The sequence below is a fragment of the Gorilla gorilla genome, chromosome 7 (assembly GCF_029281585.2).
Source record: "Gorilla gorilla gorilla isolate KB3781 chromosome 7, NHGRI_mGorGor1-v2.1_pri, whole genome shotgun sequence".
Classification (NCBI taxonomy): Eukaryota; Metazoa; Chordata; class Mammalia; order Primates; family Hominidae; genus Gorilla; species Gorilla gorilla.
In genome coordinates, this window is record NC_073231.2 from 46,431,865 (window position 1) to 46,447,819 (window position 15,955).

A 15,955-nucleotide genomic window follows, 5' to 3' on the forward strand; every position below is an offset into this window, starting at 1 on the left:
TTTGAGACTGGCTTAATATGGCTGAGCCCGGTGGCTCATGCCTGTAATCCCAGCACTTTCAGAGGACGAGGCGGGTAGATCACTTGAGGCCAGGAGTTTGAGACCAGCCTGGCCACCATGGCAAAACCCCATCTCTACCAAAAATGCAAAAATTAGCTAGGCCATGGTGGCACATGCCTGTAATCCCAGCTACTCGTGAGGCTGAGGCATGAGAATCGCTTGAACCTGGGAGGTGGAGGTGGCAGTGAGCCGAGATCGCACCACTGCCTGGGTGACAGAGCGAGACTGTCTCAAAAAAAAAAAGACTGGCCTAATATGGACCAGCTTTTCTGGAAACTGCAAAAACCATACACAAAAGTAATTTTTCCTCTTACACCTAAACATTATACATTCCAGCTTATTGAAAGAAGTTAAATATAAATTATATATTTTTAGTAACTTTTTTTTAAGCTGCTCCTTGCAGAGCAGGGCTAACTTCCAGGCAGCGCGCCCAGAGCCGCCTTAGTAACTTCTTAAGCTATACTGGTACATATTTTAATATAGAAGATTATTTATCAAGTACAAGAATTATATTCTGCCACGTGGTGACAAATGATGCCAAGTATAAACCTGAATAGCGATTTCAAAAGTCAAGGTCAGACATGGTGGCTCATGCCTCTAATCCCAGCACTTTGGGAGGCTGAGGCGGGTGGATCACTTGAGGTTAGGAGTTCCAGAGCAGCCTGGCCAACATGGTGAAACCTCATCTCTACTAAAAATAGAAAAATTAGCCGCCTATGGTGGCACGCATCTGTGATCCCAGCTACTCGGGAGGCTGAGGCAGGAGAATTGCTTGAACCTGGGAGGCAGAGGTTGCAGTGAGCCAAGATCGTGCCACTGCACTCCAGCGTGGGCAACAAGAACAAAACTCAGTCTCAAACAAAGAAAAATAGAAATAAAGTTTAACTTTGACCAGTTTTCATAGGTTATTTTATGTTTTGGAATCAGAAGTAACCTTAAGTTTAAGACATTAAAACTGAATCAAAGACTAAGCAAGCCTGTTTATCTTGAAGCACATGGTACTTGCATGTTAATAAAGGCTGAGGTATGATGAACACTTGGTGTTTGATTTTTTTTAGCCTTAATTTTCTTTTGCCTTAATTTTCTGTTTTTTTCTATATTTATTTTAGCCTTTTTTTTAGCCTTAATTTTCTGAGGATTCGTTAAACTTTGCCTCAGGACATTCCTGCCATGTGTTTGAATATCAGAAATTTTTACTTGGTTAAATTTAAGATATAACACTGAGATCTTAACAGTTTTCTGACACTTGGTAATTTACTTTTCAAATTATGTGCAGATTCTATATTATTTTTTCTGCATAAAAAACATTACCACAAAATTATTTGTATTATTCAGTTACTTCATTTTTACACTAGGTTATGCTTTTTAAATTGCTTATCTTTCGTGCAGTTATTATCAAGATAATCTTCGTTTTTTAATTTAATTTTTTTCATTTTGTTTTTTTAGAGTCTTGCTCTGTTGCCCACACTGGAGTGCAGTGTGATCACTGCTCACTGCAGCCTTGGCCTCCTGGGCTCAAGTGATCCTCCCAGCCTCCCAAGTAGCTAGAACTACAGGCATGCACTACCATGCCGGGCTAATTTTTTTTCTTTTTAATCTTTTGTAGATACAGAGTCTCACTTTGTTGCCCAGGTTCATCTCAAACTCCTGGGCTCAAGCAGTCCTCCCGTCTCAGCCTCCTAAAGTGCTGGGATTACAGGTGTGAGTCACCATACCCAGCTAATCTCTCTGCTTAGAAAGTGGGGACATACTTGTTGATACTGTGAAAAAGAATTTATCTTAGGTGGCAAATTCAGCTCATGCTAACAGAGAAATACATTTAGAGACATCTTACTATGCATGGAGCTGTCATCTTAGTGTAATTTTGCTAAGCTTATCAATATTATTTGAAAATAGTGCACATAGTCTAAGAAATAATATAAAATTATTGTTCAATGGCCAGGCGCAGTGGCTCATGCCTGTTTTCCCAGCACTTTGGGAGGCTGAGGTGGGAGGATCACTTGAGGCCAGGAGTTCAAGACCAGCCTGGGGAACATAGTAAAACCCCATCTCTACTAAAAATACAAAAATTAACTGGGTGCAGTGGCATGTGCCTGTAGTTCCAGCTACTCAGGAGGCTGAGGCAGGAGGATCACTTGAGGCCAGGAGTTCAAGACCAGCCTGGGGAACATAGTAAAACCCCATCTCTACTAAAAATAAAAAAATTAACTGGGTGCAGTGGCATGTGCCTGTAGTTCCAGCTACTCAGGAGGCTGAGGCAGGAGGATCACTTGAGCCCCAGAGGTGGAGGTTGCAGTTAACTGAGATCACACTGCAGCACTCCAGCGGGGTGACACAGCAAGATCCTGCCTCTGAAAAAAAAATTGACCGGGCGCAGTGGCTCACGCCTGTAATCCAGCTCTTTGAGAGGCTGAGGTGAGTGGATCACTTGTGGTCAGGAGTTCAAGACCAGCCTGGCCAACATAGTGAAACCCTGTCTCTACTAAAAATGTAAAAATTAGCCAGGCATGGTGGTGCATGTCTGTAATCCCAGCTACTCGGGAGGCTGAAGCAGGAGAATCACTTGAACCCGGGAGGTGGAGGTTGCAGTTAGCCAAGATCACACCATTGCACTCCAGCCTGGGAGACAGCGAGACTCCATCTCAAAAAAATAAATTCTTTTTTAAATTGCTGTTTAAAAGTGAAGAGTGTTTACATAGATTATATTGATAGAACACTTAATGTCTGGTAGTCAGAGATGCCATTAATCTTCTGTGTGTTGTGTTTTATTTGCAATATATAAATCTGGTTTATTTCCAGGCCAGTCATATTTGTCATAAGGTTTTATATTCCTATTAGGCTTAACTCTTAAGTATTAAACCTAATGGTGTATTAATTTATTTATTTATTTTTGAGATGGAGTCTCACTCTGCCACCAGGCTGGAGTGTAGTGGCATGATCTCGGCTCACTGCGACCTCCACCTCCCAGGTTCAAGTGATTCTCCTGCCTCAGCCTCCCGAATAGCTGGGACTACAGGCACGTGCCACCAGGCCTAGCTAATTTTTTTGTATTTTTAACAGGATGGAGTTTCACCATGTTGGCCAGGATGGTCTTCTCGATCTCCTGACTTTGTGATCCGCCCACCTTGGCCTCCCAAAGTGCTGAGATTACAGGCATGAGCCACCGCACCCAGCCATGGTGTATTTAAACAAGTATTTATTAGCCTAGAAATATTGTGGTATATTAGCGTACCAACCTGAGAGTGAGAAAGTCGGGGATCTTGTGTTGATAGCCATGTGACCTTGAACAAGGCCCTGGGCCTCCATTTTACATCTATAGAATTAGGAGGTTGCACATCTATCTGTAAGGTAATGTTTACCAACTTTTAGAAAATTAATGAACAAGATTGTGTTGTGGATGTTGCTTAAGCCTAAAATTGTACAACATTCCAGATGGTCAGATTAGAATTATGAACTAGAGAGAAAATGGGGCTTTTTGCTGCCTCTGGATTAGGCATGAAATATTACAGTCATTACTAAATATGTCAGCTAGATGAATTTAGAATTCTTGTAGTTGTTTTTATTGCCTGCTATATAGAGAGAAAATCCTGTTTTAGCTCTGGTTGTCAGTAACTGCTGACAAAAAGGAAAATTTATGTGCTATGATTTCATACCAATATATTTAATGCCAGGTGAACCTCCAACTTATTTTGCATTGATGTACTAATGTGGTAAGTTATCCTGAATTAGGCACATACATGATTTATCTCCTTTGTGGATCTCTAGCTGAAAACAGAAGATGAATTTTTAATGCCCTGTGGAGTATTCAGTTTACATCCTCCTTATTCTGTAGTTTGGTTCCTTCACCCTCAGGTTTTTTTAATTGGTAATTTTTTTTTTTTTTTTAACAGACATGGTCTCCACTATGTTGCCCAGGCTGAAGTGCAGTGGCTGTTCATAGGCACAATCATAGCACACTGCAGCCTTCCACTCATGGCCTCAAGCAGTCATCCTGCCTCAGCCTCTCATAGCTGGGACTAAAGGCACACAAAACTGCACCCAGCTGGGGAAATTTTAAAGTTGCTTTGAGATAGATCTCATGGTCTTTATCATCAAATTATTCTATAAATTTTGTATTTTTGTGTGATGGTACTCTCGTGTAGGACAGACACAGGTACATCAGAATTTGATTTTTTCCTCTCTGTATTAGTCCATTTTCTGCTCATAAAGGCATACCCAAGACCGGGCAATTTACAAAAGAAAGGTTTAATCGACTTACAGTTCCACGTGGCTGGGGAGGCCTCACAATCATGGTGGAAGGTGAAAGGCACAAAGAGAAGAGAGCTTGTACAGAGAAATTCCCCATTTTTAAAACCATCAGATCTGAGACTTACTCACTATCACAAGGACAGCACAGGAAAGACCTGCCCCCATGATTCAATTACCTCCTGCTGAGTCCCTCCCACAACACGTGGGAATTCAAGATTTGGGTGGGGACACAGCCAAACCATATCATTCCATTCCTGGCCCCTCCCAAATCTCATGTCCTCACATTTCAAAACCACTCATAGGCCAGGTGTGGTGGCTCATGCCTGTAATCCCAGCGCTTTGGGAGGCTAATCTGGGAGGATCACTTGAGATCAGGAGTTTCAGACCAACCTGGCCAACATGGCAAAACCCCGTTTTTACTAAAAATACCAAAATTAGCCAGACGTGGTGGCAGACACCTGTGATCCCAGCCACTAGGGAGGCTAAGACAGGAGAACTGCTTGAACCCAGGAGGCGGAGGTTGCAGTGAACTGAGATTGTACCACTGCACTCCAGCCTGGTCGACAGAGAAGACACTGTCTCAAAAAAAAAAAAAACAACGAAAAAGAATCATGCCTTCCCAACAGTCCCCCTATGTCTTAACTCATTTTTCAGCATTCAGAAGTCCACAGTCCAAAGTCTCATCTGAGACAAGGCAAGTCCCTTCCACCTATGAGCCTGTAAAATCAAGAGCAAGTTAGTTACTTCCTAGATACAATGGGGGAATGGGCATTGGGTAAATACAGCCATTCCAAATGGGAGAAATTGGCCAAAACTAAGGGGCTACAGGCCCCATGCAAGTCAGAAATCCAGTGGGGTAGTCAAAGTTCCAAAATGATCTCCTTTGACTCCGTCTCACATCCACATCATGTTGATGCAAGAGGTGAGTTCGCGTGGGCAGCTCCACACCTGTGGCTTTGCAGGGTACACCCTGCCTTCTGGCTGCTTTCATGGGCTGGTGTTGAGTGTCTGCAACTTTTCCAGGCACACGGTGCAAGCTGTCAGTGGATCTACCATTCTGGGGTCTGGAGGATGGCCTTCTCACAGCTACTCTAGGAGTGCCCCAGTAGTGACGCTGTGTGGGGGCTCTGACCCCACATTTTTCTTTTTTCTTTTTTTTTTTTTTTTTTTTTTTTTGAGACAGAGTTTCACTCTCCAGGTTGGAGTGCAGTGGTGCAATCTCAGCTCACTGCAACCTCCACCTCCCGGGTTCAAGCAATTCTGCCTCAGCCTCCCAAGTAGCTGGGATTACAGGCATGTGCCACCATGCCTGGCTAATGTTTTTGTATTTTTAGTAGAGATGGGGTTTCACCACATTCACCAGGCTGGTCTCGAACTCCTGACCTCAGGTGATCCTTCTCGGCCTCCCAAAGTGCTGGGATTACAGGAGGGAGCCACCATGCCTGACTCTGACTTCACATTTTTCTTCCACACTGCCCTATCAGAGGGTCCCCATGAGAGCCCTGCCCTGCAGCAAACTTCTGCCTGGACATCCAGGCATTTCGATATATCTTCTGAAATCTAAGCAGAGGTTCCCAAACCTCAATTCTTGACACCTGTGCACTCACAGGCTCAACACCATGTGAAAGCTGCCAAGGATTGAGGCTTGCACCCTCTGAAGCCACGGCCCAAACTCTATGTTGGCCCCTTTCAGCCATGGCTGGAGTGGCTAGGATGCATGGCACCAAGTGCCTAGGCTTCACACAGCATGGGGACCCTGAGCCCAGTCCCCAAAACCACTTTTTTGTGACAGAGTCACTCTGTTGCCCAGGCTGGAGTGCAGTGGCACGATCTCAGCTCACTGCAATCTCTGCCTCCCAGATTCAAGCAATTCTCCTGCCTCAGCCTCCTGAGTAGCTGGGATGATGGGCACATGCCGTGCTGACATGCCTAGCTAATTTTTGTATTTTTTGTAGAGATGGGATTTTGCTATGTTGGCCAGGCTGGTTTCGAACTCCTGACCTCAAGTGATCCGCCCACCTTGGCCTCCCAAAGTGCTGAGATTACCGGCATGAGCCACTGTGCCCGCCCTGAAACCACTTTTTCCTCCTAGGCCTCCAGGCCTGTGATGAGAGGTGCTGCCATGAAGACCTCTGACATGCCCTGGAGACATTTTTCCCATTGTCGGGGATTAACATCCGCTCCTTGTTACTTGTTACTGCAAATTTCTGCCGCAGGCTTAGATTTCTCCTCAGAAAATGGAATTTTTTTTTTTGTTGCATTTTCAGGCTGCAAATTTTCTGAACTTTTATGCCCTGCCTCCCTTATAAAACTGAATGCCTTAAAAAAAAAAATGCCTTTAACAGCACCCAAGTCACCTCTTGAATGCTTTGCTGCTTAGAAATTTCTTCCACTAAATACCCTAAATCATTTCTCTCAAGTTCAAAGTTCCACAAATCTCTAGTGCAAGGGCAAAATACTACCAGTCTCTTTGCTAAAACATGTCAAGGGTCTCCTTTACTCTAGTTACCAACAAGTTCCTCATCTCCATCTGAGACCACCTCAGCCTGGAATTTATTGTCCATATTGCTATCAGCATTTTGGGCAACGCCATTCAACAAGTCTCTAGGAAGTTCCAAACTTTACCACATTTTTCTGTCTTCTTCTGAGCCCTCCAAACTGTTCCAGCCTCTGCCTGTTACCCAGTTTCAAAGTCACTTCCACATTTTCAGGTACGTTTTCAGCAGCGCCCCACTCTCCTGGTACCAATTTACTGTATTAGTCCATTTTCATGCTGCTGATAAAGACATACCCGACACTGTGCAATTTACTAAAAAAAAAAACATGCAACTGGTGAGGACTCACAATCATGGTGGAAGGTGAAAGGAACATCTCACATGCCAGCAGACCAGAGAAGAGATTTTGTGCAGAGAAACTCCCCTTTTCTAAAATCATCAGCTCTCATGAGACTTATTCACTCATGAGAACAACACGGGAAAGACCTGCCCCCCATGAGTCAGTTACCTCCCCACTGGGTCCCTCCCGCAATATGTGGGAATTCAAGATGAGATTTGGGTGGGGATACAGCCAAACCATATCACCCTCTTTATAGTATTAGCTGCTTGCAGTTATTTTAATATAAAAAATACTTTGTTACATTTGACCTACATATATTTTATATGCTAAGACTTGAGATATGTTTTGTTGCTTCGTTATTTAGAAAAGCATGCATAAGATGACAGATGAGGATAAGAATTCAAATTTGGTGACTTTTTAATCAGAATTATCTAAGATCTCATCAGAGCCTCCTTTTTACATGAAGTAAAGCTTGTGATTAATCCTGCCTACACATATTAACTGGCTCAGATCCACTGTTAGTTTTTTGTTTTTGTTTTTGTTTTAATACATCAGTAGGATTTTAACTATAGGCATTTTGATGTAGATTTATCAAATGTCTTTTAAATCAGTGTAGTGTAATTTCTGCTGTAGAAAACGGCAAGAATGTGCTTTCATGAAGTATAATTTTGAATTGGAAAGTGCATTTTCTTCAGACCATCAAGAGCAATTTTTGTCTTTCCATAATTTCATTCAACAATTTGTGAAAATTCAGCTTTCTTTAGTTTCTTAAAGCCACCATTTGTATCCCATTATGTTCCCTTTTGATTTTCAGTGTGGAGGTTTCTTTTAAAAAACAAGGGTCCAAGACAAAACCATGAGAGTTTAAGGTCACAAGCTAACTTGCAGTGAGATTCTAGATCCAGATTGTAGTTCAGGTTAATTAGAACAAACATGGTGCTTAGATTTTAAAGAACCATTCCAAGAAGTGAAAGTCATCTTTGTTAAAGTATTCAAATACACAATATACAGAATATTAAAATGGCAAACTGAGGTCAGGAATTAATGCATGAGATGTGCCTATAACATAAATACTTTAAGAAATATATATGTATAATATTTGTATATAAATGAACATCATCCTTCATTTAATAAGGCTATTGTTGCTCAAAATGTTTCTGGAACTGCCTTTAGAGCTTATAATAAATGCTCTTTTGAATAGCCTCAGTGGTGGGAGATACTTTTCTTTCAGTGTTTTGCAATAGTCAGTAAAATATTTTTTGTCCACACCTTCTGAATAGAGATGAGTGGCCAGGCTGGGTTGGAAGAAGATGCACAACTAAAGGAATTAGAGTAGCTTTCTCACATAGCCAGTAACTGGCTCAGTTAGCTGTCACGTCACAAAACAAAATTTAAAGTTGCAAGCCTAACTTTGGAAATAAAAGTAATTAATCAAATTGTCTTTAACATGACTTCAAATATTTCTTTCCAGTGTATTTGTGAAAACACTAATTTCACAAGGTAACCTCTATTCAATTTTCTTTGGTAAAGCAGTCACCAAGCATTTGCTTTTTTGAAGAAAGAAGCTGCATCAAAATTGTAATTCAGATGGATTTTATAAAACTGCTGTTGTACAATGCAAAACATTATCTCTGTTACTCCACTCAAAGTGGACAGGATTTAAGCATTGTGCTTCCAATGTTTTGGTATTTTTGCAACATCACACTGAAAGATTATTTTCCTCTTCTGGACAAGAATAGGATCTACCTGATAAAGTACCACCACAACAGTGGTGGTATTGTCTGATGAAAACCTATTCCTAAAGATTTGGGTCCATGAAGTGACATGGACTAGTGGAATGGCTGTACTTTGAGTCATAAAAGGCCAAAAGCTTACGAAACCTCAATTTAAAGTTACATGATTTGTTTTCAAATGTAACTACATTTTCATTATTTTCCTAGTGGCAGTTTTTGTCCTATGTATATCTTCTAAAGACTAGATTGTAAGACAGCAGGAATGAGAGTAGGAGTGGGGTTTGTTTGTTTGTTGTTAAGATGGAGTCTCACTCCATTGCCCAGGCTGAAGTGCAGTGGTGCGATCTCCACTCATTGCAACCTCTGCCTCCTGGGTGCAGGCAGTTCTCTCTGCCTCAGCTTCCTGAGTAGCTGGGATTACAGGTGCCCGCCACCACACCCAGCTAATTTGTGTCTTGTTTTTGTTTTTGTGTGTGTGTGTGTTTTTGAGATGGAGTCTCACTCTGTCGCCCAGCCTGGAGTGCAGTGGTGTGATCTAGGCTCACTGCAACCTCTGCCACCCAGGTTCAAGAGATTCTTCCACTTCAGCCTCCTGAGTAGCTGGGACTACAGGTGCATGACGCCACACTCAGCTAATTTTTGTATTTTTAGTAGAGATGGGGTTTCACCATATTGTCCAGGCTGGTCTCGAACTCATGACCTCGTGATCTTCCTGCCTCGGCCCCCCAAAGTGCTGGGATTACAGGTGTGAGCCACCGCGCCTGGCCTCTGTTTGTTTGTTTGTTTGAAGTAGCGTTTATCTCAGTATCTCCTCCAGTGCCGAGCACAGATGCTTTACACATAGTGAGCATTCAGTAAACATTTATGGGGTTAAATTAAGCTTATTGATGTGTAAGGGTAGTGTCTCAATTATATTCCTCTGGGTCCTTTGGTGTTACATCTTAACTATCTGTGTATAAGTGCTGAAATAAAATATTTGGTCTTAAGTAGCCTAACTGGGGATGTCTACGCATCATCCAGTCCCCCACTTTCAGGAAAGGATACTGAATTGGAAGCAGGAAAGCTGAGTTCTAGATTGTTAGTTGCTAATCTAGATACTTGGCATTCTATGAAAAATGATAGTGGCTTCTGAGTAGTCATTTTGCCAAAGAAGATATACAAATAACCTCAACAATACATGAAAAGATGTTCAAGTCATGAGTCATCAGGGAAATTCTAATCAAAACCACAATGAGATACCATAGCTGCAATAGCAAATATTGTCCAGGATGTATGCATTGCTGGTGGGAATGTAAAATGGTCCAGCTGCTATGATAAAGTTTGGCAGTTCTTTTAGAAGTTAAATAGAATTACCATATGATCAGCAATTCTGCTAGGTATAAACTCAAAAGACCCCATTGAACATTTAAACATTAAAATAACTAGTAAAGAGAAGTGACTAAATTCAAAAAATCTGAAGAAAATGCTAAGGAAAGTAGGATAAAAGAATTAGCAAAAATAGAAACAATTAGAAAATAGGACTCAGTAAATCAGCAGAATATAAGAGAGCTGGTTCAAAACAGTAGATGAACTTGTAGGACATACCAAGGGAAAAATAAGAAAGCAAAAATGCATAGACATGTTGCTATGAGAAAGGTTATATACCCAGAAATAGAGAAAAGTTTAAGAGATCTCTTCCAAAGAGGCATGAGATGACTGTTTTATGGTTGAGTGTATTTTAATCTTTAAGTAACATGATTCCCACACTAAACTGTTCTAGCATATAGAAAAAAATGGCAAATTTCCAAGTCAATGTTATGAAGCTGACATAATCCTGATAAACAAACTGTGAGAATGCTACCCTCTAAAAAAGAGATCCACAGGCAAATAGAAGCAATAATCCTGAATAAAATACTAACAAATCAAACCCAGACTGTAGTCAAGGACCATTACACCATGATTAAGTAATGTTTATTTTAAGAAAGCAATGATGGGCCAGGCGCGGTGGTTCATACCTGTAATCCCAGCACTTTGGGAGGCCAAGGCTGGTGGATCACCTGAGGTCAGGAGTTCCAGACCAGCCTAAACAACATGGTGAAACTCCCTCTCTACTAAAAATACGAAAATTAGCCAGGCGTCGTGGCGCCCGTCTGTAATCCCAGCTACTCGGGAGGCTGAGGCAGAAGAATTGCTTGAACCAGTGAGGCGGAGGTTGCAGTGAGCCGAGATCGCGACACTGCATTCCAGCCTGGGTGACAGAGCGAGACTCTGAAAAAAAAAAAAAAAAAAGGGAAGGAAGGGAGGGAGGGAGGAAGGCCGGGCACAGTGACCCACACCTGTAATCCCAGCACCTTGGAAGGCCGAGGCGGGCGGATCACGAGGTCAGGAGATTGAGACCATCCTGGCTAACACGGTGAAACCCCGACTCTACTAAAAATACAAAAAATAAAAAATAAAAATTAGCCGGGCGTGGTGGCGGGTGCCTGTAGTCCCAGCTACTCAGGAGGCTGAGGCAGGAGAACCTGGGAGGCAGAGCTTGCAGTGAGCCGAGATGGCGCCACTGCACTCCAGCCTGGGCAACAGCTACTCCGTCTCAAAAAAAAAAAAAAAGTATATATACATACATATAGTGCCCATTGAGGGCAGAGCTTTGGATGCTTGCAATGCACCTACCAAAAAACAGGATAGGGCTGAGTGCCTAGCTCATGCCTGTAATCTCAGCACTTTGAGAAGCCGTGGCAGGTAGATCGCTTGAGCTCAGGAGTTCGAGACCAGCCTAGGCAACATGGCGAAACCCCGTATCTACAAAAAATACAAAAATTAGCCAGAGCCAGGCACGGTAGTGCACCCCGGAAATCCCAGCTACTTGGAGGCTGAGGTGGGAGGATTGCTTGAGCGCAGCAGGCAGAGGTTGCAGTGAGCAGAGATTGTGCCACTGCACTCCAGCCTCCAGCCTGGGCGACAGAGCAAGACCCTGTCTCAAAAAAAAAAAAAAAATAACATAAATAAATAAAACAGGATGGGGTTGGGGGAGGGAGAGCATCAGGAAGAATAGCTAATGGATGCTGGGCTTAATAACTAGGTATTGGGATGATCTGTGCAGCAAACCACCATGGCACATATTTACCTGTGTGCACATCCTGCACATGTACCCCTGAACTTGAAAGTTTGAAAAAAAAAAAAAGATAATCATCCTCCCCAAAACTAAACTGCCCTCATGAAACTAATAAAAGGCCACCAAGTTAGGTGAATGAGAGTAGCCTGAATTCAGCCATTATTCTAGAGGTCATAGATTCGCAACTTCCCCAATTACTCCTGTAGATAACATCACCATTGTAGAAATGAAGATTGGCCTTTGGAGATGTCTTTTCAGGCTTTTGCATTTCTAACAACCAGATGGCCCCATCTGGACGTGTGACTCCACTGGTCCTGTGGCTTCCACCCAGAAGCGGACTCAGTGCATGAGGACCGTTTTTCACACCCCTATGATTGAATCCCCAACCAATCAGTAGCACCCATACACTAGCCAGCTGCCCATCAAACTGTTTCTGAAAAACCTCTAACCTTTGAGCCTTCAGCGAGGTTGATTTGAGTAATAACTCCATCTCCCAAGTGGTGTGGCTGATCTTGCTTCAATTAAACTCTTATTTAATGAAAAAAAGAAAAAAACCCAGGATGGAAAATGTGAAGAATTAACTTTCATAATTTATAGCCTGAGAAGTGAAATGGTTGCTTTTCATGGTACTGGATGGATTAAAGAAAGAGTATAACCTTAAATCTCTGAGTCTCTTTGCCAGGCACAGTCAGAATCTTCCTAGGAAATTTCTAGTACTCTTCTTCAGCCACAGACAACTTTCTGATAATTGAAAAAGCAAACTTGAAGTTTAATCAAATAAGAAACTGAATTAAAGTGTCAGTTGAGTTGATACTTGCCATGTAAAATATGGCACATTGATAGAGAAAACAGTGGGAACCTCAAAAGTTAAACAGGATTCATTTTCCCAACCCCAATGACTCTCCTCAATGACTAAATCTGCTGCCATCTTCTTGGAGTGAAGAAGCAGGAACACCCTTACCTGGAGTTACCTGCAGGGTGAGCTCATTACCCTGCAGGGAGAGCCCCAGCTACTTAGGGGGCTAAGGTGGGAGAATCACTAAGGTGAGGTTGAGGCTGAAGTGAGCCATTATTGCACCACTACACTCCAGCCAGGCTGACAGAGTGAGACCCTGTCTCAAAAAAATAAATAATTTTTTAAAATTTAATAATTGGCCAGGCAAGGTGGCTCACACCTGTAAGCCCAGCACTTTGGGAGGCCGGGCCAGGTGGATCACCGGAGGTCAGGAGTCCGAGACCAGCCTGGCCAACATGGTGAAACCCTGTCTCTACTAAAAATACAAAAATTAGCTGGGTGTGGTGGTGCAACCCTGTAATCCCCGCTACTCAGGAGGCTGAGATAGGACAATCACTTGAACCCGGGAGGCAGAGGTTGCAGTGAGCAGAGATCGTGCCACTGCACTCCAGCCAGGAAAACAGAGCAAGACTCTACCTCAAAAAAAAAAAAAAAAAAAAAAATTTAATAATTGCCAAGACATTCAGTTGCTCCTCTGTGGGGGTATGGCTAGCGCATTATTTATTACACAAGAATCATTGCATTATTTTAGGCAGTAGCCTTTTTTTTTTCCAGAAGTGCACGTCTACAAGGGGTAAACTGTATTTGATATAGGAGAGAAACTTTGCTATCAGGCAGATGAATGCTTTTTTTTTTTTTTTTTGAGACAGGATCTCACTCTGACCCAGGCTGGAGTGCAGTGGCGCAATCATGACTCACTGCAGCCTTGACCTCCCAGGCTCAAGTGATCCTCCCACCTCAGCCTCTCGAGTAGCTGGCACTTGTGTGGCACCTACCACCATGCCTGGCTAATTTTTGTATTTTTTGTAGAGATGGGGTCTCACCATGCTGCCCAAATTTGGTCTCGAACTCCTGGCTTCAAGCAGTCTGACTGCCTCAGCCTCCATAAGCGCTGGGATTACAATCATAAGCCCCCATTTGCAGCCATTTCTGGTATTTTTTGCTCAGCATTGTTTGTGAGATTCATCTCTGTGGCATTTAGAAATAGTTTTTTTGCACTGCTGTGAAGTATTTCATTGTGTGTGTGTGTGCGTGTGCATGTGTGCGACATAAGTTTATCAATTCTACTGTTGATAGACATTTAGGTTGTTTCCAGTTTTGAGCTGTTATGCATAAAGCTACTGTGAACATTTTTGTACATGACGTTTGGTGCTCAAATTATATGCATTTTGTGTAAATACTTAGAAATATCCAGAAGTAAAATTGCTGATTCATAGGGAATGCATATGTTCAGCCTTTTTTTTTTTTTAGCAGGGTCTCCTGTCTCCCAGGCTGGAATGCAGTGCTGTGATCTCGGCTCCCTTCAACCTCCGCCTCCTGGGCTCAAGCAATTCTCCCACCTCAACCTCCCAAGTAGCTGGGAACACAGGTTCACACCACCACAGCTGGCTAACTTTTGTATTTTTTGTAGAGATGGGGCATCTCACTATGTTGCCCAGGCTGGTCTCAAACTCCTGGGCTCAAGCAATCCACTGGCCTCAGCCTCCCAAAGTGCTGGGATTACAGGCATGAGCCACCACACCAGACTGTTTTCCTGGTTTTCCGTTGGGTTGCCTGTCTCTTTCTCATTGGTTTATAGGACTTCTTTATATATATACTTTTTGTTTTACTATATGTATTAAAATATATTCTATCAGTCTGTGGTTTGGCTTTCACTCTGTTAATGTTGAATTTTTGTGAACAAAAGTTTTTAATTATAAGATCATTTAGATTATTTTTTTCTAGGCCTGGCATGGTGGCTCATGCCTATAATCCCAGCAATTTGGAAGGTCGAGACAGGCAGATCACTGAAGGTCAGGAGTTTGAGACCAGCCTGACCAACCTGGTGAAAACCCATCTCTACTAAAAATGCAAAAATTAGCCGGTCATGGTGATGGCGTGCCTGTAATCTCAACTGCGTGGGAGGCCGAGGCAGGAGAATCGCTTGAACCTGGGAGGCGGAGGTTGCAGTGAGTGAGGTGGGGCCACTGAACTTCAGCCTGGATGACAGAGTGAGACTCCATGTCAAAAAATAATAATAAAAATAAATAAATAAATAATTTTTTTAGGCTGGGCATGGTGGCTCACGCCTGTAATCTTAGCACTGTGGGAGGCCGAGGCAGCAGATCACCTGAGGTCAGGAGTTCAAGACCAGCCTGACCAACATGAAGAAATGCCATCTCTACTTAAAAAATACAAAATTAGCTGGGTGTGGTGATGCATCCCTGTAATCCCAGCTACTCGGGAGGCTGAGGCAGGAGAATCATTTGAACCCAGAAGGTGGAGGTTGCAGTGAGCCAAGATCGCACCACTGTACTTCAGCCTGGGCAACAAGAGCAAAACTCCGTCTCAAGAAATACAAATAAATAAAAATAAATAATTTTTTTTCTTTCTGTTGAGTGCTTTGTTCTGTTTAAGAAATCTTTGTTTACCTGAAGGTCACAGAGCTATTCTCTTATGTTTTCTTCTAGAAAGTGTAGTTTTCCCTTTCACATTTAGAATTACAATCCATCTAGAATTAATGTTTCTATATGGTATTAGAGGTTGGCTAAGATTTATTTTCTTTGATATTAATATCCAGTCGACCCAGTATCATTGACTGAAAAGGCCATTCTTTCCCTGCTGTACTGCAGAGGTGCCTTAGGTTACTGTGTATGTGTAGGGCTCAATCTGGACTCCTTCAATTCTCATGAACTAGGGAACTGAGGCCCCTGCATCCTGTAGCAGCCCGTTTCTATCATTCCTTATTATTTCTTTCAGAATTATCTTGTTGGAGCAGATATGAAGGTGAAGTACTGGGATTGCTCACTTGATTTGGGTTTTTTTTTTCTTTTCTTTTTTTTTTTTTTTTTTTGAGACGAGTCTCTCTCTGTAGCCCAGGCTGGAGTGCAGTGGTGCGATCTCAGCTCACTGCAAACTCCGCCTCCCAGGTTCAAGCAATTCTCCTGCCTCAGCCTTTCGAGCAGCTGGGATTACAGGCGCCCACCACCA